Below are 24,025 nucleotides of genomic sequence, written 5' to 3'. Positions count from 1 at the left end.
AAACTCAAAACCACCATCACCACCATCACCACCATCACCACCACCACCAAAACCATACAGGATACCCATACTACAAATTCCCAAACCCAAAGAAGCTAAAAAACAAGGCAGGCTCAAGGAAGGACACTTGAATCAGAAGGGGAAATAAAATAGTCCTCGGAGGTGGATGGAGGGAAGGAACTGAGTGGGCAATGGAATGGTGAAGGGAAGTGGGGAGCTGGCAGGTGTAGGGAGAGCCTGGGAGAGAGGAACAGGAGAGTGAATGGAAATAAATCAAACAGGAGGGCACATCTCCAGGACATGCCAGAGACCTGGAATGGGGAAGGCTGCAGGGAGTCTATGAGGGTGACTCTAGCCGAGACTCCTAGCAGTGTGGATGTGGAACCTAAAGTGACCACCTCCTGTGACTAGAACTCCCAGTGGAAGGATAAGGGACCAGCCCACCAAACCTTCAACCCAAAACTTGCCCTGCCTATAAGAAGTCCAGGGACAAATAAAAGGTAGAGACTGAGGGAATGGCTAACCAATGACTAGCCCAGCTTGAGATCCAACCCATGGTCAAGAACCAATCCATGACACTATTAATGATACTACGTTATGCTTGCAGACAGGGGCCTAGCGTAATTCCTCTGAGAGGCTCCACACAGCAGCTGAGCCAAATGTTAGACGAAGCTCTTGTGGAAAAGTTGGAGAAAGGATTGAGGAACCTGGAGGGGATAGGGACTCTACATTAAAACCAACAGAATCAACTAACCTGGACCCTTCGGGCTTCCAGAAACTGAACCACCAACCCAAGGGCAAGCATGAGTTGAACATAGTCCCGCTGCACGTATGTAACAGATGTGGAGTGGGGTCTTTGTATGGTTCCCAACAACTGGAGTAGGTGCTTACCTTGACTCTATGGATCCTGTTCTCCTACCTAGGCTGTCTTGTTTGACCTCAGTGGGAGAGGACATGGCTAGTCTTACTTGAGGTGTCATGGTGGGTTGGTACCCAGGAAGAGCCCTCCCATTCTCAGAGATAAGTGGGGGGGTGGGGAAAGGGCCTTGTGGAGGGGACTGAGAGAAGAGAGGGGGCTAGAATGGGAATGTAAAATGAAATTAATAATAAATAAATTTGAAAATTTTAATTGGGGCTGGCTTACAGTTGAGAGGTTTTAGTCTATCGTCATCATCGTAGGAATTGTATCAGGATGGGGACAGACGCGGTGCTGGAGAAGCAGCTGCGAGTTCTACACCCAGATTGGCAGGCAGCATGAATAGATAACATTGGGTCTGATTTGAGCTCCTGAAACCTCAAAACCAGAGACACACTTCCTCCAGCAAGACCATAGCCACTCCAACAAGGACACAACTCTTAACAGTGCTACTCCTTATGGGCACACGGGGGCCATTCTCATTCAAATCACTACATGAACATGTTCTTTTTCATTATAAAATAATGCATGGTAATTAAGAACAGAAAGGTAAATGAAATCCATATTTTAATTTCAAATAGCTTTGAAAATAACTAAAAATGTCAAGAATAAACTCATAAAATAATCCTCGAGAATCTAATAGTCGTATACTTATCAGACACTAGAGCATATACAATAGTGATTACAGCAGTTTGTTTATAAAAATTATGTTGGAATACAGAGAAGAGATAGTAAGTTTCTCTTGAAACTTTAATGAAATAACAGACCAGAGGAAAGTTTTTAAAAAAGAGAATAAATGTAAGTCAACAATGAGCTCATGGACCTTAGAAAAGAATCTACTACAATCACTTTATTTACATAACCCCTTGCTACCTTCTAAATCTTAAATCCTTGTAAAATAACTGTGGTTACTACCCCTCATCAAAGAAGCCTCTCTCTATAGCAAATGAACACCATCATGGAGAACCACAATTGATACAACACAGGCATAGGGATTGTGGGGATCCAGTCCTAGATAAGTTTCATCTACAGTCAAAGCTCCTTCATCTGTGGTTCAGGAATCACTGAGGAAGAGAGGCATAGAAAGACGGTAAGAGTCAGTACCAGGAAGTTGTCTAGGAACCATCTGTCCTAGAAATAGCTGCATAAGCAGAACTAGAACAATAATAATGTCAATGGACAGGTTAATGTAGAAGCAGAAGGATTTCTCAGGATTCCCTCCCAGACAAGAATTACAAGTAACTAATGACTGTTGGGAGAAGGAGAATCAGCCTCTCCCAGAGATCAGCCTCCTTATTGGTTGTCCAATAAGGAGTGGTCAACTCTAAAACCACATATAAACAGACAACAAAAAAGGGACTTGCTGTGTGTGTGTGTGTGTGTGTGTGTGTGTGTGTGTGTGTGTTTATACAAGTACATATATACTTATACTTACATATATGTACATTTATATAATAATAATCAAAGAAAAAAGGCTATCAACTTGAGAGGAGTAATGGGAGGGGCTCTAGGGAGGAAAAAGAGGAGGGAAGTGATGTAACTTTTATTTCAATTAAAAATGTGTTTTTAGAAAAGTTAACAGTAACCATAATTATGGAATAAGTAGATGGATCAAAGTAGGTACAACGGTAGAACAGACAGATGGAGAATTGGATGATGGGTCAAGAGAATACATTAAGAATAAACACTAGAAAGGTGAGAGGGTTGATCATAACATACGGTGCATATTCAGGGGTCACAGAGAGAGTAATATATGTACACATTTCTAGGAGAGAAAAGAATAGGAAGGACATTTCAAGATACAATAACTGAGAATTTTCTAAACCTGATAGGAACATCAAGCCACAGAATCAAGCAGCTAATTAATAACCATGTGGTGTTTTATAAACATAAATTAGTAGTTTAGGAAAAGATATAATCACTTTGAAGAAAATTAGATTATTTCAACCTAATTATGATATCTTTTAGTATATTATGAGTAAAAGTGATTTTTAAATTGATTTTAAATTATTAAAAATTAACAAAAGAATCATTTTTATCAGAAAACAACTCATTAAAATAAAGTCATTTGGTGGTATCCTAAGGAAGAGAAGGAGGAGAAAAAAGATGACAAAGGAAAAATATCTTATCATTTGTGAACACAATGCTTATCCAAACAGAAAATGGAGAGAAGTGTGTACAGTGCTAAAAGCTAATATTCGAATGTATAAAAAATATGATATAGATATTCTAAAACTGTTAAGCTCAAAAGCAATGGTCAAAATGACACAATGATGCAGAATAATTTGATTTCTAATAGCAGTGGATGTCAGAAGTCCCTTAGAAATAATATAATAACATGTGCACATGACCTTTACAAAAGATATTAAAAACTTGGCCAAAGAGATTTAATTAAAATGATTGATTCAGCCATGCTTACCTCTAAGAGGTCCAAATATAATAAAGATGACTACCAGTCAGAAGTTAATTTTTGAGTTAAATGAAATTCAAAAGTCATAGTTGTTAACCTGGGCACAGGAAACTTGAGGATTCAACGTCAGTGTTTCCATCCTATGGAAATGTGGAAGTCGTAAGCTGTCTTCCGTTTCACACTGTTTGTCTTTTTCACTTTAAGTTGATATTGTTTCTTTTTCAAACAGCATTCTGAGCATTTTTGTGGGTCTTTTACATCTGTTATGGGGAGCTAAGCAATCAGGCAAGATCCTTCCTGGTTAATGCAATCTTGCGTTCAATTCTTTTCTGAGACGTTTAAATAATCAATGAGTTACATGCCTGATCTCTTTACCATTATCCAAAGTTAATCTACAACACGTTTTATCTTCCTTTTAGACTGTGTCTCCCTAACAATAAATTTCATAGTTTTCCAGATTTAGCCACACAGGTGACCAGCCCAGCAGCTGTGTGCTCAAGGCACTCTAGTCCATTCACGATGGCACTAGAACTTGGTGCCATTAGAACCTTGTGGTGCTGATTTTGCAAGCATGTGAGAGTGATGGGGGTCATTGGGGCTTGTATCAGTGTTCTAGAAACAAGTCAGTGTAGTAGGAAATGCATATCTAGAGGGGTCAGATTACCTGAATGGAACTTTTTAGTGCAGTGTGCAGGAAAGTGTGAAGGAGAAACTTAAGGGGCTATCTCAGAGTATCAAAGACGCCGGAAACATGGAAAACAGGCAGAGAAAAGCTGCAGACATTGAAAGGTGTCCCAAAAAGGACGGAGTGTTCTGCCAAGTCCATTGTGACTTAGGGAATGCCACTTTGTCTTACAGATGCTACAGCGTTTTAAGATTTCTCCTGCTTTGTTTCCTTGCTAACTTCATACTCCTCCCCTTTGGAGCGAGACTGTGCATTCTGTGCCATTGTATATGGGAATGTTGTAACATATACTTTTACAGTTCGAGAGCTTACAGTTAATACTTTGTCTGTTGATGGTGACTGTTCTGACGGGACTCCTGAAGGTGAACTGAATTCATTTTGCATTATGAGTGTCCTGTGGGGGAACAGGATGTGGCTTTAGTCTAAAATATGTTCTTCATTTTTGTCTGTATCTGGCAGTGCTGTTTTAGGCAGTTGGAGAATTGCTTGTGGGAGAGACTGGCTTGGAAAGGGTTTGGAAAGGTATATGAACTTGCAGTTCTGCAAGTTCTTTTTGTACTCACTAATCCTGATGTGAAGAGCATCAACCCTAGCCTCCTGCTGTTATGGATAGAGTTGAGTCTCCCACCATACTTTCCCTTCCATGAGCGCCTATATTCATTGAAACCATAAGCCAAAATGTACCTCTGTCCCCTTAAGCTGCTCCAGTCAAGTAATTCTGCTATATTAATCAGAAAATATACATTATTTGTAAGAATGGCTTTGGTAATAGCAAATAGAAGAATTATTCTTTCACAGTTCTAGGGGCCAGAAAAGGATCCTTCAGATTAAAACACAATGCTGATAGGGTCATGCTCCTTCTGAAGCTATAGAAAAGAATCTACTATTTTAGCCTACCCCCATTCTTTGGCATGTGTTACTCTAATCTCTGCATCTTTTCACAACATATTCATGTGTGTCCCTGTGTGTGTGTGTGTGTGTGTGTGTGTGTTCACGCACACATATGTGTATGCATGCACATATGTTTTCAAAATACGGTCTCCCATTCCTCCTATAATACATATATAATTTCATTAAGGGCTCTTCCAGAAGCGCTGGGTTCATATCTCCATCTCACAAAACTATTTTAATACATCCACATAGTCTTTTTTTCTAAATAAGGGAATATTTATAATTTCTATGAATTATGATGGATATATGGGGTATCACTTTATATCTATATCCCAAAAATATTTCATTGAAATTTATCCATGGATCCTAAAATTGATATGTAAATACAGAGTGTAAAGAGTTGCTGAAACAATTTTGAAAAAAAAATGAAAGTCACATGATATCCCAAAACCTCTAGAGAACAGAAGAAATGAGACATTTTGTTCAGAGAAGGCACAAAAAGATAAACTATCTTGTTGGAACAGACAGATCGTAAGGTGGTCCACAAAGATACAGGATTAGGTAAGCCACAGAGTTAGCACTGCATATCAAAGTGCAAAACATGGATTATTCAATATGTGATATTTGGACAATTAGCTATCCAGATGGGAGGAAGGAAGATGAGATCCCTACCCAATGTGATATACGATAACTTCCATATGGATTAAAGAGCTTCATGTTAAGTAGTGAATTTTTAATCTTTACATGAAAATATCTTGTTACCTTGATGCAGGAAATAATTCCTTAATTAAGGAATGAAATCACATTCCATAAAAGAAATGATGTGCATGACTATATTAAATTATTAATTTCTTTTATTCAAACAAAAATTGCTCATTAAAAATGTCATAAGCCATACACATTTGAGGGAGTGTAGAATTTACAAAATATATAGGTAACAAGTGACTAGCAAGAACTGTAGAGGATTTGGGAATACTTAAGGAATGCCAAAAATTTAATAACACTAAACAGAAGAAACACTATAGATCCTAAAACCAGGAAAACTTGCTGAGTCATCCAGTCACATCTATTATTATGAAAAAGTAAAACTTTGATGGTGCGAGTACAAGTGAAGATGGCTTTCAATTAGAAACTGTTTCATCAGCATGCACTGGTGGTACAGGGATGCACTTAATAAAAACAGTATTATACTAATGTATCATATGCTTTGACCACATTCTTCCCCTTCAACCTCCCCTTTCCCCCTATTTCTATGCATCTATACAATGTCTGTGATCTACAAATTACAAAAACATAGCATTAATTTTTCTCAATATGTCAGTGAGTTTTTTTGTCATTAGTAACTCCAATGATGTTCATATTCTGTGAATAGGAAGTTCTTTTACTGGATTTATTTCATTGAGGAGTACGGTTCTAAATAATATCTTACCGGAGTTGGGGATATGTTATATGTATCTCTTCCTAGGCAACAGTGAGGACCCAAAACCATGTAAATACCAGACCAGCTCATATCTGTAACACAGTCCAGCTCCAAGACAGACAGACCCAAGGGCTGATATTGCCAGCCAGTCTAGCTGAAACAACTAATTCTCTAAACTGGTAAGAGAACTTGTCTTAGAAAGTAAGAGGGACCTGTCAGCAAGCACTTCTTGGCATCTGCCATAGTGTCTGGGTTTGGTGTCTGTATATGGGATGGATCCCTAGGTGGGGCAGTCTCTGGATGGCCTTTCCTTCAGTATTTGCTCCATACTTTGTCTCCGGATTTCCTTCCTTGAATATTTTGTTTCCCCTTCTAAGAAGGATTGAAACATCCAACTTTGGTCTTCCTTCTTCTTGAGCTTCATGTGGTCTGTGAATTTGTACCTTAGCTATTTCAAGCCTTTGGGCTAATATCCGATTATCAGTGAGTGCATACCATGTGTGTTCTTTTGTGACTAGGTTACCTTACTCAGGATGATATTTCCTAGTTCCATTCAGTTGCCTAAGAATTTCATGAAGTCATTGTTTTTAATAGCTAAGTAATGATTCGTTGTGTAAATGTACCACATTTTCTGTATCCATTCCTCCACTGAAGGACATCTGGGTTCTTTCCAGCTTCTGACTCTTATAAATAAGGCTGCTATGAACATAGTGGAGCATGTGTCCTTGTTATATGTTGGAGCATCTTTTGGGTATATGCCCAGGAGTGGTATAGTTGTGTCCTCAGGTAGTACAATGTCCAATTTTCTCAGGAACCACAAGAATGATTTCCAGAATGGTTGCACCAGCTTGCAATCCCACCAACAATGGAGGAGTGTTCTTCTTTCTCCACATCCTTGCCAGCATCTGCTGTCACCTGAGTTTTTGATCTTAGCTATTCTGACTGGTATGAGGTAGAATCTCAGGGTTGTTTTGATTTGCATTTTCCTCATGACTAAGGACATTGTACATTTCTTTAGGTGCCTCTTAACCATTCAGTATTTGAAGTGCTTGCGGACAGGAGCCTGATATAGCTGTCTCCTGAGAGGCTATGCCAGAGCCTGACAAATACAGAGGCAGATGCTCACAGCCAACCATTGGACTGAGCATGGGGTCCCCAATGGATGAGTTAGAGAAAGGACTGAAGTAACTGAAGTAGAAGGAAGAAGAACAATATCAACCAACCAGAGACCCCAAGGCTCTCAGTGACTAAACCACCAACCAAAGAGTACACATGTGGGACCCATGGCTCTAGCCACACATGTAGCTGAGGATGGCCTTGTTGGGTATCAGTGGGAGGAGAGGCCCTTGGTCCTGGGAAGGGTGGATGTCCCAGTGTAGGGGAATGCCAGGATGGGGAGGCAGGAGTGGGTGGGTGGGTGGGGAAGCACCCTCATAGAAGCAGGGGGAGAGAGGATGGGATAGGGGTTTCCAGATGGGAAACCAGGAAAGGGATTAACATTTGAAATGTAAATAAATAAAATATGCAATAACATAAGAAAGTAAGAGGGAGGAGAGTGATGGAGGAGATAAACAAGGAGGGCAAGAAGGAGGGATGGAGGGAGAAAGGGAAGGAAGGAGGAAGTGAAGGAAGAAGGGAGGTAGGGAAGGAAGGAGGGAGGAAGGGAGAGAGGAAAAATTGATGCGTCAGGTGTTTGGTTGGAAGATGCCCTCTTTTTAGAAAAGCCAAACAGAACAAAACTTTTTAAAAGTTAAGGAACTACATGTTTGGGGTTTTAAAATGTGTTTCTTTCTGTGTTAACAACAAATGGAAGCGTCTTCATTCATTTTCTACTCTGTTGGAATCTTAAATACCAAACGCAAGAATGTTTCCATGATGAGATTCTTTGAAACCTTGGTATGGTCCTGACATTCACGTCTCTTCTGCTCACACATGTCACAGAGCTGTCTCTAGAGATCCAGGTTTCTGTGTTTATTTTTGGAGATAAGGTCTCATGTAGCCCAGGCTGGTCATGAATGCCTAATCTTTCTTTTTCTACCTTCCATGTACTGGGATGACAGACCTGTCTCACTATGCCTACCCTATGTGCTAATAGAGATGATGAAACTCAGGGCTTTGTGTGCTAGGTAATCAGTCTACCAAGAGACGTGTTTTATAGGGACAAGAACAATAAGATTTATTTTGATATACAGAATGGTCGATGCCAGCTGTCTTGTCACACATGAGTCAGAGGAAGGTAACTTTGTGTTCTGTGTCATGGACCAAACTTCCTAGGCAGGATCAGATCCTACTACCCAGCCATCATTCCCTTTTCAAGTCCCCCTGTCTTATTCACTAATAAGGACCTGCTTCCTGCAAAGAGATCAAGTAATTCATGACAATTTTTTCCTCATTTGACTTGCTAAATGTCTCATACTGTCATACTAAACTGGTGTCTACTTTCTTCAATTAAAGGAATTTTTAAATTTTTAATTGTTTTCAAACTCTCTGTTTGGTTCATGTTAAATTAATTCATGAGATTGTGAAGTCTTCAAGAGAGGTATTTATTTCAGGCTCTCCAGAGTAGTTTAACTATAAACCCAGGACTACTTTATAGTAGGGAAACAGTCAGCACTGTTCCTTTCTGCCTCTGAAACTCACAGTGGTCTCCCACAGTATCCACAAGCAATTGTTTAATGCACTTTTGATATCATGGATGGAAGAACACACTTGTTCGTCCATAGTCCAGGCAGAAGTGTATTCACAATCCTATTCATTCCTTAACAACGACACAACATCCATCATGTTAATCCAGTATATGATAATAGAAAAAAGTACTTCAGTTGGAAGTCTCAGGTTTCTCTCTCCTAGATCATATAGAACAGCTTCGTATGTGCTGGGACCACAAATGAGTCACGAATGGGGATTCCAACCTCTAAGGATATGGAGAGAAGAATCTCTCAGCGGAAGTTCTGATCCAGACCCTGAGTGCTCTTCCTTTAGGCCAAGCTTCTACTCAACAGAAATAGAGTCATGTGACGTCTTCTCAGTTGTCATAAATGTTAATTGCTTCAGTAGCTGGGAAGGCATGCAGGGCTGGATTCTACATTCTTTTCATAGGTAGTGAGGGTCTGCAATGGCTGTTCCAACAGGAGTCTTTTTGGCTTGAGCAACAGTGTACTCTGCTGCCTTTGCTTATCCATCTTATCACAGCCTCACCTAATGCCTTCACTCCCATCAGTCACCAAATCCTGTCAGCTTATCATGTATGTGCATGCTAAGTAAGACCTAGAACTTACAGATGTCTGTTATTAGAGGAAGGTCATGAGCACAAACTTATGAGGACCGTCACAAGCTGGGAAGGAATCACGAGACAGGATCTAGTTCTTCTGTTACTATGGATATAGTCAGAAGCAGATGATTTAGCTCTGTTAACCCCTTTGGTTTGTTAAATGCCGGAGGTGAGGCAGATGTCATCTAGGCATGGGGGCGAAGCACAGAACAGGTCTGAGTAATGCCATGCTTCAGGAAGGGGCTTTTGTGGCCTGTGTGAGTCTTACATCCTGCATTGACAGCCACCCATGTAGTACTTCAGTTATTCAGAGAAAAGAAAACTTCCCAAGTTATTTCCAGGCGCATGGGCCCTGTTCTTTCAGATTACTCAGAGATCGCAAAAGTGCCTTGACAATGAAAAATGACTTTGGATGACTCAGTTCCCCCTTTACTGTGAATGCTGAAGGAAATGAGGCACATTAGTAGGTAGCCACCTCCCAACACACACACACACACACACACACACACACACACACACACACACACACACACACACAAGGTCTGTAATTAATGTTTGATTCCATAAAGGCTGCTGAACGATAACCTGAAGTTGACATTTTTGTTCCCACAGCTCTAAGGGAAGAACTTGCAGTTAGGTGGGAAATGGCAATAGCTCGATCCCCTTTCTCAGCAAAGGCCTTGCTGTGGTTTGAAATCTTGTTGGCTGCCTGAAGGCGAGATGTGGTAAGAGGGTAAAGTACCTGAAGTAGAGAGGGAAGTGTGTGAAGGCTGGAAAGCTTATTTGCCTGGATGCAGCTTTACCTGTGGAATCCATATTCATATCTTTATATTCTATATTAGATGCTGGGGAGATGGGTAGGTATTTGAGTGGTGCAAGTGTGAGCTATAGGCTCAAATATGAGCAAGGAGCAGGATAATCTAAGACCATTACTGAATTACAAATGTAAGGCCTTAGAGAGAGGCAGAGGGGTCAATTATATTCAGAGAGCAGAGCATATGCCAATAAAAGAGAAAATTGAAAAAAATAAAAAGAAAAAAAAATCAATGAGTCCAAAAAGATGGTTCTTTGTGACATCGATAACATTGGTAAAGTGATGTATTAGATGTATCCGAGTCTTTGGAAATGAATTGAAGGTCCTTGTGTCAATTTATCTTTGCCAATTACCCAAGCAACTCTATTACTCATCTCAATAATTAAGAACTCCTTTGAGAAATGAAAAGCAAAAAGTCAAGCACAGTGTGCATGCCTCTAATCCCAGTCTTGTGGAGGCTGAGGCAGAAGTACCATGATCCAGAGGTCAGCCTGCCCTATGTGTGGAGTTCTGGGCCAGCCAGGCTGGAGTACTCAGTGAGACCCTGTTTCCTAGATACCCTCCTCCAAAAATAGAGAAGAAAATGGGAAAAGAAAAGTTGAAAGGAATAAAATAACAGCTATCAATGTGTTATGATTCAACTGTTCAGCGAGTTCTAATGTGAGAAATGGCACACAAAAATTAGGTAAGTTGGGGAAAGGACAGCATTTGGGGGGGAGCTTCAAAAGATTCATCACTATCAGTTTAGTCAGAGATAGAGTCAAAGCAATTGTGTCTTATTCCTAAAGAACGATTTTGGTTGTATTTACAGAACTTTATCCTTTAGACATTTGTACAGATATATGCAGATTTAAGTGTGATGTTGACACATAATATTTTTATCTTCATCTGCAGTGCATGAGAAGACATAAAAGGACTTACTTTCTACAGCTGGAAGGGAGAGAGATGGTAGAGGGATGGAGAGGTAAGGCTACTACTTGAGACAGGCACGTGATGCTGCATGTGCATACAGGAAACACACTCATCTGCAGAATACAATGGATGTCTCATTCTGTGGGTAAATTTGAAAGAGCCTAGGGATGCCTAGACAGTTAGGCAAGAACAAATATTTAAGGGTTTTTTTTCCTTTTTGACTGGAGACAATGAACAATAGAGTCAGTAGACAAAGTAAGGATCATCTTCACAATGTTTAGTGCATGTATGGAAATCATTCTATCCTTCCAGTGCCCATATAGAATGTTCTTCCTGTTCTACTGCAATTCTAAAAGCTATCTTTATACCAACGGATAAGTATAGTTCACCTCTAATCCAAAAAGTATCTCTTGGTAGCATAGGGACACCATTACAGAAGACCACAGCTGGTTCTAGTGCAGAGATCAAAGGATTGTGTGAGGATGCCAGCTCCAATGCCTAAGTCAATGGGCAAGCTAAGGCTCAGATCATCATGGAGGAGGGGTAGAAAAAAACGTAAGGGCCAGAGGACAGTATGTCTGCAGTGAGATTGCTTCTCCCAGAAATGACAGGGAAGTTACCCCAGGATACCTCAACAATAGGGTTGCCTAAATAAGACCTGTACAGTGATAGCCTCAAAAGACATGATGGTGCTGAAGAGGGAAATCTCACAGGGCCCTGTCCCCTAAGCAAAGCACTATAGGTAACTAAGGATGGCTAAGAAAGGGAGAATTTATCTCTCCCTGGGGTGATTCCCCCAAACTGATTACTCAACACCAAGTGCTCAACTCTGAATATACAGGCAACAAAATGGATTAAACATGTTTCAATTATATATCTATGGATATATATATATATATATATATGGCAATAAAAATCAAAGACAAAGATAGCATTCATTTGAGAAGAGGGGGAATATAAGAAGGGCTGAAAGGAGGAAAGGAAAGGTGGAAAAGAATAGATGAAAGTCACTGATGGGCACCCAGCATGTGGGCAGCAGACACTAACAATGTGTGCCTCCCATGGCACCATGGCCCTTGGTGATTTTTTTTTCTTTTAGGTCAGTAGGGATTGGCTAATCCAGTGGTTCTCAACCTGTGGGTCATGACCCTTTTGGGGGGTTAACAAATAACCTTTCACAACAGTCACATATCAGTTATCCTGCATGTCAGATAATTACCATTCACAACAGTAGGAAAAGTATAATTATGATGTAGCCACAAAATAATTTGTATGGTTGGGGTCATCATAACATAGGAACTCTTTTAAAGGGTCACAGCATTAGGAAGGTTGAGAACCACCACAGTAGACCATTTCCATTATGGAAGGGAACGTGTTTTGTCCTTTCGAAAATAGACTTTTGCTCTACAAAAGCCACTATTTGTGAGTTTCTGTGATTCCTTATTTACTATTACACCATAAATCACTATTGCAATACTCCGTTACATAGAATACTGCTTGAGCCAAGAAACAGGTTCACAAAAGAAGTATAGTAATAGACTCATTCCCGTGGAATTCACTGGTGACACCATATTCCTCTAGCCATGAAATAGCTGCTTTGGTGGCTGACTTGAATGGCAATCTGAAGCCATTACTCCGACAGCTAAGTGCCAATACTTCGAGAGGCTGGGGCAAGGTCTCTCAAGGGCTTTTATGACTTGAATGATCTCTTCCAACCATGACTCATAGGTCCTGGAATCAAGAAACAGAAATGAAAAATCAAGCCATTCAGTATTATCCCTAGCAAACTGTGTGCTTCCTGTTCCCATGACTTTCTGCTCTGATGAAACTTTGATGGGTCTGGGTGGAGAGTGCTTTTGCCAGAGGACACGCCTACATTGTGCAGAGCTGGAATTCCACCTTGCCACTCAGCTCCTCATTCAGAGACAGCAGGTTTAAAGGGAAAGTGCCATGTTCTTGGGGTGACTGATCTAGATTAGAATAAGGGAATTGCACACGGCCCCACAATGGGGATCAAGAACATGGATGAGGTACAGAGGAACCTTAAGGCACCCCTCATTGCTACCATCCCATCCTGATCATCAAGAACACTGGAAAACTGCAAAGACCCGATTCGTGTAGCCTTATCAATAGCCCCGACACTTCAGAAGTTTTAGGTTTCTACGCCAGGTGAAGAATTGTGGCAAGCTGTGATATTAGCTTGGATAGTAGAGAAAGGCAATTTAAATCTCAGCTATAATTGCATCACTGGTTACAGAAATGAAAATAGAATCTGATTATTTATTAGGTATATACATAAATATATTCTTAATCAAATATTAATCAAAGATCTTGCTTTTTTTTTTTTTTTTGCTTTCTTCCCTACACTGATGACAAGGCCCTTGGTGACCATGAGCAAAAATATTTCTAGTTCAGTGATGAGCAGAAAGGGTGGCTCACAGGACTCCAGTAAGAGACTATGTGAGAAGGACAGGAATGCAAACTCAAACTACTAACAATCTTGGAAGAAAAGACAAAACATGAAAGTTCAAAATTGTAGTGTTTCTCCATAAACCAAAAGAGTTTAGGCTTTTTTCAATGTTGAAAGGAGCAGGAAATGCTGAAACAACTAGGTATGTGTGTCTGTCTGTCTCTCTGTGTGCGTGTGTGTGTGTGTGTGTGTGTGAGAGAGAGAGAGAGAGAGAGAGAGAGAGAGAGAGAGAGAGAGAGAAGGCAGACAGACAGAGAGACAGAGAGACAGAGAGAAAGAGAGACAGAGAGAGTCAACGGGTGTATCTATAAGGAGAGAGCAAAGGAAGGGGAGATTGACTTCTACAGGGCTGAACATCTCCCGTGTAAGAAGCCTAAGAGAAAGCTCTAGAGAGGAAAAATGGACAGCAGATGAGTAAGAGACAGTGGCTGGGTGATGGGAGACTGACAGAATGATTGGAATTACCATTTCTTCTGTGCATACCACATTAAAAGTGTCCCAGCACAAGGAATGGGGTGTTCGAGAAAGGCAGATTGAACACCAATGAATGATTTTTGCAAAACAGCATTTAAAGAGAGCAGATAAATGTTCACAAACATTTACTGATATGGCATCGTTTTACTACTTGCTAATTAATTCACTAAGATTGATGAGGATTAAATTGGGATAGTGAGCTACTAGATAGAAAATTTTATTTCCTGATCCTACGCACTCACACTCAATAGGAGCCGAAGCCCTGGTTGTCAATGGTTACACCACTGTGATTCAGAAGAAACCTGTTCCACATTAGTAAATTAGATAAAAAAAAAAAAACCACATTGTTACTTTCAACATTAGCAAAAGCCGCGTGGTATGTTGCAACATAGCAGAAAGATTTGTGAGCATAAAATCTTTCCCTGCTAGGCCAGGTTGTCCAGATGACAACTCTCACACCCCAGGGTTGCAACAGTCACCCTTGCTTTAAAAGTTGATTAAATCCGGAGAAATGGAGTAAAGGCGTTAGGGAACATGAGAGTAGATGAAGCAGGGAAATAAAGCACAGACTTCAGTCTGATTGAAGTTTAAAGACACGTGCAATATGACCTTGTTGTCATTAGCATCTGACTCTAGAATCACAGATTTCAGCAGAGAACTCAGCAGTATTTCCTGACAAGGGGCTAGCATGGGGATGTAGGGAAACAAAAGCAAGAGCAGAGTTGGAGATCCGGAGAACACCACATGTATTCCACAGGGAAACAAGGATTCATTTTCTTTTAAATTGGCTGCACCAAAGGTCCTGACTTACCCAGTGGATGCACCAAATATAAACATTTTGATTTTAGTCTGGAGGTTTGGCCCAGTTGACAAAGTGCTTGCCAGACATAAAGGGGGACCTGAGTTAGATGCCCACAATCATGTTAAACTATGTTGGTTGTGGCTGAGCATGGTGGAACACCCCTTTAATCTCAGTTCTCCAGAGGGGAAGGCAGGCTTTACTCCTGTGTGTTTGAGGCCAGCCTGGTCTACATAGTGAGTTCTGAACAATCGGGGCTCCTTAGCGGGACCCTGCCTTAAACAGATCACTTTAATTGGAAGAGAAAAGCTGGTCAGAGTGGCAGGTGAATATTATTCCAGAAATGTGGAGGTGGGAACTGGTGGATCCTGGGGTTTATTGTTCCAAATAAACAGAGCGACAGCGTCTGAAGAACCATACCTGAGTTTGACCGCCAGCCTCCACATACGCCCTCATGCACAGCACCTGTATGTACACATACACCCAAGAGATGGGGAAAAAAATAATAACTTCATTCAGACTCTTGGCAGGCATCACATCAGGAAAGAAGCCAAGATTGGTTCTCTCATGAACTTGGGAGAGATGATGTGTCAAAAGGAGACACAGATCAGTCATGAAAAGAAACCGGTCGCCCCTGTGGTAACAGGAGACATCAGGAGGTACTGACAATGATAAATATTTGTATTTACGCAGATTGCAATGTATATGTTTCCTGGCTTTGGTGGTCGAGGGTTTATTTTTAATCCATACACTCTATAGCTTTCTAATGTCAATTCCCAATAAAAAGGAACCAAGTATCCTTGCAGAAATGACTGATTCTAGGATTTGTGGGGGGCGGTGGTGTGTGTGTGTGCAAGACGAGCCCAGAGCATCTGCTAGAGGTCTGTAGTGCCAAGTGCAAAAAATAAATTAATAGATGAAATGGAAAGAAAACAGGAAGAAGCAAGCAAACGAAGAAACAAAGTAAAAGAAATCCCGCAGACTCGGGGGAATGGGGGAAGGGGCTGTTGCCGAAGTGACATAGTAACATGGTAACCAAATAAACACTTCCTGGAGTCTGGGAAGTGGCTCTCTGGGTAAAGTCCATGCTGTGATGGTGTGAGAAGTGGACCCCAGGCTCTGGTGAACAAGCTGGGAGGTCAGGAAACCTGCCTATAATTCTAGTGCTTCAGAGGCGACATGGGGTATCCCCAAAGCAAGATGGCTAAGTCAGCTAACCAAACTGGCAAACTCCGAGCTGAAGAGAGACCCTGTCTCATGCATAAGGTAGAGGGCAATAGAAAAGGGCACAAGTCAAACTCCACACACAGGCACACACATGTATGCACACTCTGACATGCACCTCCACATAATACCCACTAGCTACACGCACGCACCCACACACCCACACACACACACATGCATGCATGCACGCACACACACGCGCACACACATGTGTACACACACACACACCTGTCTCCTACACCTAATTCTAAGATAACTGGAGCTAAATGCATCAGTATCATGGGATCATAACTCAAGTATAAAATTAATATCTACGAATCCAAACCGATGTTAATAATCAGGTAAGAAAACAAGTGAACAAAGAGACCAATAGGCTATGCAGAATAATTTTAAGCAATGGATGAAGATACATGGTCCTCAAGAAAGAGAGCATAACTACCCAATCCTTGAATACAGGCTTGGTGTCCTGGGATTTTTGCTAAGATTGTAGTGTGGGATGCGTTGGTGAGGAGATATCACAATCCACCTATTCTGTCCACTCATCCAGGTTACTACGGAAAGGATTTAACCAGTGCGGGCTCTCCATGCTATTGAGAGGCATTGGAAGTTTTCATCTCTTGAATAATGGTTTATTTGCATAAGTGTGGCCCCAGCCCTTTATTCTTTACCTTAGAGGTTGATTCGCTAAACTGGTGAAGACCATTTATCATCACAGAGCGTTCACAGGAAATCCTGGCAGATACCAAAGAGAAGCATCAAGCCCCACTGACCTTGTTTGTGGGCAGGTCTCTTGTCTTAGAAGACTTTTTCTCATCTGAGTGAAAAAAATGGAGAAAAGATCATAGACCGTTTATAACACAGAAAATAAAAATGAATATGTGTCGGATGGTTAAAAGTTTCAAGATGACTAAGCAGAAGGAAACAAGTCTGCAGCAGCATGCAAGTCAGAAGCCTAGGAAAATGCTGCAGACGCTCCCAACACAGAACCAGTCTGCAAAGACTGGATGGCCTCACCTTTCCTTTCCCTCTCCCCTTCCCATCCCCACATCTTCCCCTCCCTCCTCTCTGCTTCCCTCCCTACCCTTTACCCCTCACTCCTTCATTCTCCTCCCTCAGCCATTCACTCTCCTGCCCACCCCTTCACTCTCCCTCATCCCTTCACTCTCCTCCCCCACCCCTTCACTCTCCTCCCCCACCCCTTCACTCTCCTCCCCCACCCCTTCACTCTCCTGCCCCACCCCTTCACTCTCCTGCCCACCCCTTCACTCTCCTGCCCACCCCTTCACTCTCCCTCATCCCTTCACTCTCCTCCCCCACCCCTTCACTCTCCTCCCCCACCCCTTCACTCTCCTGTCCCACCCCTTCACTCTCCTCCCCCACCCCTTCACTCTCCTCCCCCACCCCTTCACTCTCCTGTCCCACCCCTTCACTCTCCTGCCCACCCCTTCACTCTCCCTCATCCCTTCACTCTCCTCCCCCACCCCTTCACTCTCCTGCCCACCCCTTGACTCTCCTTCCCCACCCCTTTACTCTCCTCCCTTACCCTTTCACTCCCCTTCCCCTCCTTTTCCCTCCAGCCTTCTTCCTTTTCCCTCCCCTCCCCTTCCTTTTACTGCCCCTCCCATTTGTACATTATCTCTTCTCCCTTTGTTTCCTCACCTTTCCTTCTCCCCATCCTGTCATTTATTTCGCTTGAAATACCCAAGTAAGACAAGATAGTGCATGAGACCCAGCCTTCCTCCAAAGCCTGTGGCGCCCCCTCACACAAACAGTGCATGGATCATGGGGGCACCATGTGTAGTGGGCCCAATGCAGGAACAAATTAAAAGGATGTGGTGCCGTGACCAATTGGAGTCATTGCTGTGGAAAACAAGGGCGATCCAAATATAAAAATCCATCAGTATGATATGCCAAACTAACAGAATGTAGGAGGAAAGCTCCAGAATCATTCCAATTAATGGAGAAAAAGCAGTTAAAAGTTGTATATGCTTCTATAACCAAAACCGCACTATATTACAGATAAAAAGAAATGCTTTCCATGTTGCAATATATCCATTATATATGAAAATAATTATGTATGACAAGGCTTTCATATATTTTAATATGTGTATGAAATATTATTTCATATATAAGAAAACACTTTTCATTCCTATTAATAGGAAAACTAAAGATTTTTCCATTCGATTCATGAATTACACAAGAATGTCAATTTCATCATTCCTGTTTAAAATGGTCCTGAAATTTGTACCCAGAACAGTTGGATGAGAGGAGGAAGAAGAGATATTCACTCTGGAGAGAGAAGCAGGGTGACTTTCATGTATTCATGGTCTTATATGCAGAAGACCCTAAAGGTTTCACAGAATGTTAGAGACAATACACGATTTTACAAAGTAGCAGATTTCCAAACAAGCTCTATAGTCCATCTTTATTTCCATACTAACAGTAAATAAGCAAAAGAGAAAACTTAGAAAACAATTTCAAATACAATAGCATAAAGAGAAAGAAATATTTAGAAATTAATTTGACTAAGAAGGTGAAACAATTGTACACTGAAAACTATCAAACATTGATAAACAAACTTAAAGCCATAGACCAATGGGAAGAACCAGAAATTCAAATCCAAGCTCGGAAACCCAATCAGGGGATGAAAGCCAAGCCACATGCAATGCCATATGAGCCCTCAAGGGTCCTAAATAACCAACGTGGTGTGGAAAGAAGAGAGCGAGATGGTGGATGAACATTTTCCGATTTCAAAATTTACTAAAAAGCTGTAGAAACAGCACGCTATTAACAGAGACTTTTAGATCAATCAGTAGAATGGAACAGATATCTCATCTTTCAATATAGGAAGGCAATATTGAGTAAGAATGCCAAGACTAATATAAAATATAAATCTGCTTGGAAACAGAGACATTTGTGAACAACAGTGCTCTGTCTCAGAGAGCCTCCATTCAAGATAGAGAAAGATGTGGGTATGGACCCAGGGATTATAACGTGTAAGATGTGTAGTACATCCTTAGCGGGCCTTGTGTACTGTTCTTTTCTTGGTTAATTGTGGGTCACAGGCCTAGAATGAATGAGAAAGATGTCAGACAGCCAGTCTGTGTTCAGTCCATGTTCATAGAACAGCACATCTGTCCTGCAGAGGAAGGGAAGTCTATGGGCTGGAGAGAGGCTTCGTGTGTTAAGAACCAAGTGCTGCTCTTGCCGAGGATCCATGCTTTATTTCTAGCGCCAATGACAGGTGGCTCACAACCTCCTCTCACTCTAGGTTTAGGAGATCAGATGACATCTTCTGCCTTTATAAGCCCCTGAACATGTGTGCATATAAACGCATACACATACATAAAATTAAAATGCTTTTTGTTAAAAAGGAAGAAAGAATACTTTGTGTGTTGGAGATTTCACAAGTAAGCAAATTATTAGAGAAACTGCCATTCTATATGTCTCTTCCATAAGATAAGGACCCCAGGCAAACACCACACCCTTATTTCTTCACAAGGAAATCCATAGACATGCAGATGACTCGCAATACTTCCTTTCTGTCTCTCTTTCAGCTATTACCAGGTAGGAGGGGTTGATGCTGCTGTGCTTTCTGTGATCTAATTGTAGCGACCTAGACATGCCTGGAAATACCTGAACATCAGGGCTGCTCCAAAGTACAAGATGAAGGCCAAAGGCAAGCATCTGAAGGCCTTGTGTGTCTCGTGGTGGCATTCTGAATAGCAACTGTGAAATTCAAGTTAAGAGTTTAATTTTATTTAAAACTGATAGTGAAAAATCTTAGAGTGTCCGAGTAGGCACTTTATCATCACCTCATTTGTTCTAAACTCTTTGCTTCTTTTTTCTTTTACTTTTTTTTCTGTATATGAGTATGTTTTGAATGTATGTGTGCATAACTGTAGACACATGTGAAGGACAGAAGAGGGCATCGTGTCCTGTTCTACCATTCTCCACGCTATTCCTTTGAGACAAAGTCCCACGCTGAACCCAGAGTTAGACTGGCAGCCCGCAAGTCCCAAAGTTCCTTCTGTCTCCATCATCAGAGGCTGAGAGTACAGGCGTATGTCACTGTGCCAGGTTATTACACAGGACACAGAATCCAAACTAGACCTGTGCAGAAAACACTCACACCCACTAAAGCCTTCTCACTCCCTTAGCTTCCAACATCCCTTCTTTAAGGTTTGATTTGTAACTCCTGAAATGCCACCAGGACCCGAATCAACTTATAAATGAAGGACATTTGTGTGTGTGTAGATGTTTTCAACGAGCAGATTTTATTAAATTATAATCTCATAACTCATAAGCAAGGAGGTGAATTAAGTTATTAACAAGATAATTATTAAACAAGTCAACCATGAATTCTACAATGAAAGGTTATTTGGGATGATGTGTTCTGACTAGTTCCAACCAGTGTAGACAGGTTGTGATCTCTATACCTGATCATCATGTCTATATAAGTCTATAGAAATTACTTGATTGCTTGTGTTATTTTAGCACCAAGATTTCTTGGAATTATTCTATGGATTTAAACATCAATTCTTTCATTTTTAAAAACACATGAGGCAGGCAAGATGGGTTCATCAGTAAAAAATCTTGCCATGATGACCCAAGGTCAGATGGTCATTCCCAGCACCCACATCAAAAGCTAGGTATACGTTTGGAATCCCAGCACTGGGTAAGAGGAGAGAGAAGGACCTTTGAGGCTTGGCGGTTAGATATTCTATACAAATGGGAGAGCTTCAGGTTCAGCGAGAGTCCTTGTCTCAAAAACTAAAGCGGAGAGCAGCCGAGGAAGATACCTGATGTCTTCAGACTTCCAGATATACACACAAACATTTGTACACACAAATTCATAAAAACATATACAAAGCAAACAAAATATTTGGAAACTTAATGGTACCACCACATAAAATTATTTGTGTTATCCCAAACATTTCAATGAGAGCTTATTTCTTGGTCAAATTGGCATTCTAAAATAGAAATGAGTATAATATTTCTGTGAGCCCCCAGGGGTATAGATTAAAGTCTTGGCTTTGAATTACCCAGCTGTCAGCTTGCTTGTGGAGTCCTGCAGAGATGGAGTATTGCTAACCAAGGATCAAGGGGAGGGTAGTAACTAGAAGACAGTGGCATGGAAGGAAAGCTCTGTCCACGACCAATATTTTCATTTGAATATTTGGATTCATAAATTTTGAAAAATAGACTTCTACTCACATGGACAAACCCTGTGTGAATTTTCACTAGTTATGAAGAAACCATTTATGCATTTTTACTACTTATGAACATTTATATTAAAAAAAGACATTTATATTATCTGTGGCTATTGGGAAGGATGTTGTCTCCCTAACTAATCTGTTGCCTGACAGTGAATTCTGTTCCACTAACTGGGTTGCCTTGTCTTGCCGCTGTGGGACAAAACATGCCTAGTCCTGCAGTGACTTGAGGTGTCAGAGTAAGGAGATACCTGGTGGGGGGGTCTCCCCTTCTCAAAGGAGAAGGGGAATGGTTGGAGGAAGAAGCTATGTCAGATAGGGACTAGGAGCTGGGGGTGGTGACATTGAGATATAATTGAATGACTGACTGAATAAATAAATAAATAAATAAATAAATAAATAAATAAATAAATAAATAAATAAATAAATAGAAAACAATAAAATAAGTCCTTTACAAGCAAAAAAAGAAAAAACATTTAACAAGCTTGAGAGATAGCTCAGTGGCTAAAGCAATTATCTCATGACTGTGGAGACTCAGGGTTGGATCACTGGGACTCACGTACTAGCCAAGCAGTGTAGAGAATGTGCATGCATTTGTAGTGTTCCTATGGTAAGATGGACAGAAGAATAGATGGGAGAATCCCCAGAAGCTCATGGGCAAGCTAGCCCAGGCTATGCACCAACATAAACAAAGAGATGTTGTCTTGAACAAAGAGCCCGACAAAGAGTGAGATCCAAGAGTGTTTTCTGGCTTCCACATATGGGTCTTGGCATGTATGTGCCTACATCATTGTCATCACACACACACATGTACACACATACACAGAATTCTTTTAAAAATATCATTTAAGTGATCAATTGATATACCATTCTATGCTAGATGTAGAGACCCCAAAATACAGAGTGAGGTAATTAATGTCTATTTCCTTTTCTGATATTAGTTACATGAATGGTCATCAGAACCATTCTTGGAGGACAGTATCACAACTCAGGGAAGACATGAGGAGATTACCAGAGATTTGAAGGGAATCTTTCCCTTTGAATGCTATTGGAGAAAGAATGCCATATTTAAAATCCACCAGGATGGAGATCCTTGTGGTAAAATATATGTGAAGTCTTGTTAGTTTCAGAATTATGATTTTTATTATAATAAATCTCAATGTTTTTACACCTTCTTGGAGGTTAAATTAAGTCATTAGTGTGTCTTTCCTGGCAGGTAAATTGCTTTTATCTGTCTCAATTATGAGTGGGTTTAAAAATACATTTATTGTTGAGGTTAGATAAATTGTCTTTTCCTTATTAAAAGGATTAATTTTCTAAGCATTCTGTAATCTCATTGTATAATAAAAATTGAACAAGGTTATAGTTATCCTCTGATTAGCCATGCTAATTAGTGTCCACCTTCACAATGCCTTTGATCTGGATGCTTTCTAAAGAATATATTCTTTTCCATTGTAGACAAACCCTTAATGAAGTCGGATGTACTCATATGCTTAAAAATGCTAAGATATAGAAACTTTATGAATAATAAGATGAAAATTTATGAAAGAAATAAATTCAATGTTCATTAAAATTAATACAACCTTGTATTATTAAGCACCCTCAGCAATAATGCACCGTCATTACTTCCTCTAACTTGTTGACTGTAGACTCCTACATAGATGAACGGGAAAACCTGTTCATCAAAGCTATTTGTCAAATAATTTAAAAATGACACTATTTGGCAATCATATCAATATAGATGAAATATGATGAATATAGATAGATTGTTAGATAGACAGACAAATAGGTAGATAGATGTTAGATGATAGAAGAGATAGATAGATAGATAGATAGATAGATAGATAGATAGATAGATAGATAGATAGATAGATGCAGATAGATGGGTATGACTCAGCACATCAAAAATGAGAATTCAAAAGATACATGCTTGGGAAGTTGCCCTGGTGAATTTTGATTGTTGAATTGATTAGGTTGGAAAAGCTCTAGGAGAATAATAATTGCACAAGTATGATATCTGTGAGGGTGGCTCTAGAAATTAAGGTTGGCTTGTTGTGAGAGCTTTAGTGACATCATAGATGGACTAATTCTCTGATGGAGTCATAATATGATATCAGTGTCAAGAAGTGATGAAAGCAGCTAGAGGACACAGTTGACTGGGGTAGACCTAGAGCACGTTGTGAGGTTATATCTCCTTGTCTCTTCATGTATCCCTCCCTGTTTCCTACACAGCATGAAGTTAGCAGCCTCTTTCTCTATAAAATGCCAACATCATTATGCTCTGCTTCACAATACATTCAGAATCAAGTAAACATTCTGTTGTATCCAAAGGAGACCTATTTGCATGCATAATCAACCCCATGATCTGGATAAGTTGGTTTGCAGCAAGCAGTAAGATAATACATTGATTTAAGGTTTTATCGTCCTTGAGTTAATTGTCAAATCATGTTGACTCAGGTGGCCCCAGTTCTTCATGCCCAAAGATATGTCACACTGCAGCCATATTCCAACACTCTCCTGTCC

General features: G+C 40.6%; 1 long non-coding RNA gene across 1 annotated transcript; it reads right to left on the bottom strand.

The window, feature by feature from the left end:
• Window positions 1-16,954: 16,954 nt before the first annotated feature.
• On the bottom strand, window positions 16,955-23,521 carry LOC102548534 (uncharacterized). Its single transcript, XR_015642043.1, has 4 exons — window positions 23,433-23,521; window positions 23,086-23,177; window positions 19,923-20,015; window positions 16,955-17,100 (listed from the first exon to the last, which is right to left on the bottom strand). It is a non-coding gene; the product is annotated as an uncharacterized LOC102548534 (long non-coding RNA).
• Between the last annotated feature and the right edge of the window lie 504 nt (window positions 23,522-24,025).

Source organism: Rattus norvegicus, chromosome 17, assembly GCF_021556685.1.
Source record: "Rattus norvegicus strain SHRSP/BbbUtx chromosome 17, alternate assembly SHRSP_T2T, whole genome shotgun sequence".
NCBI lineage: Eukaryota > Metazoa > Chordata > Mammalia > Rodentia > Muridae > Rattus > Rattus norvegicus.
The sequence above is the reverse complement of the archived record's forward strand: the minus strand, read 5'-3'. Positions and strand labels throughout refer to the sequence as shown.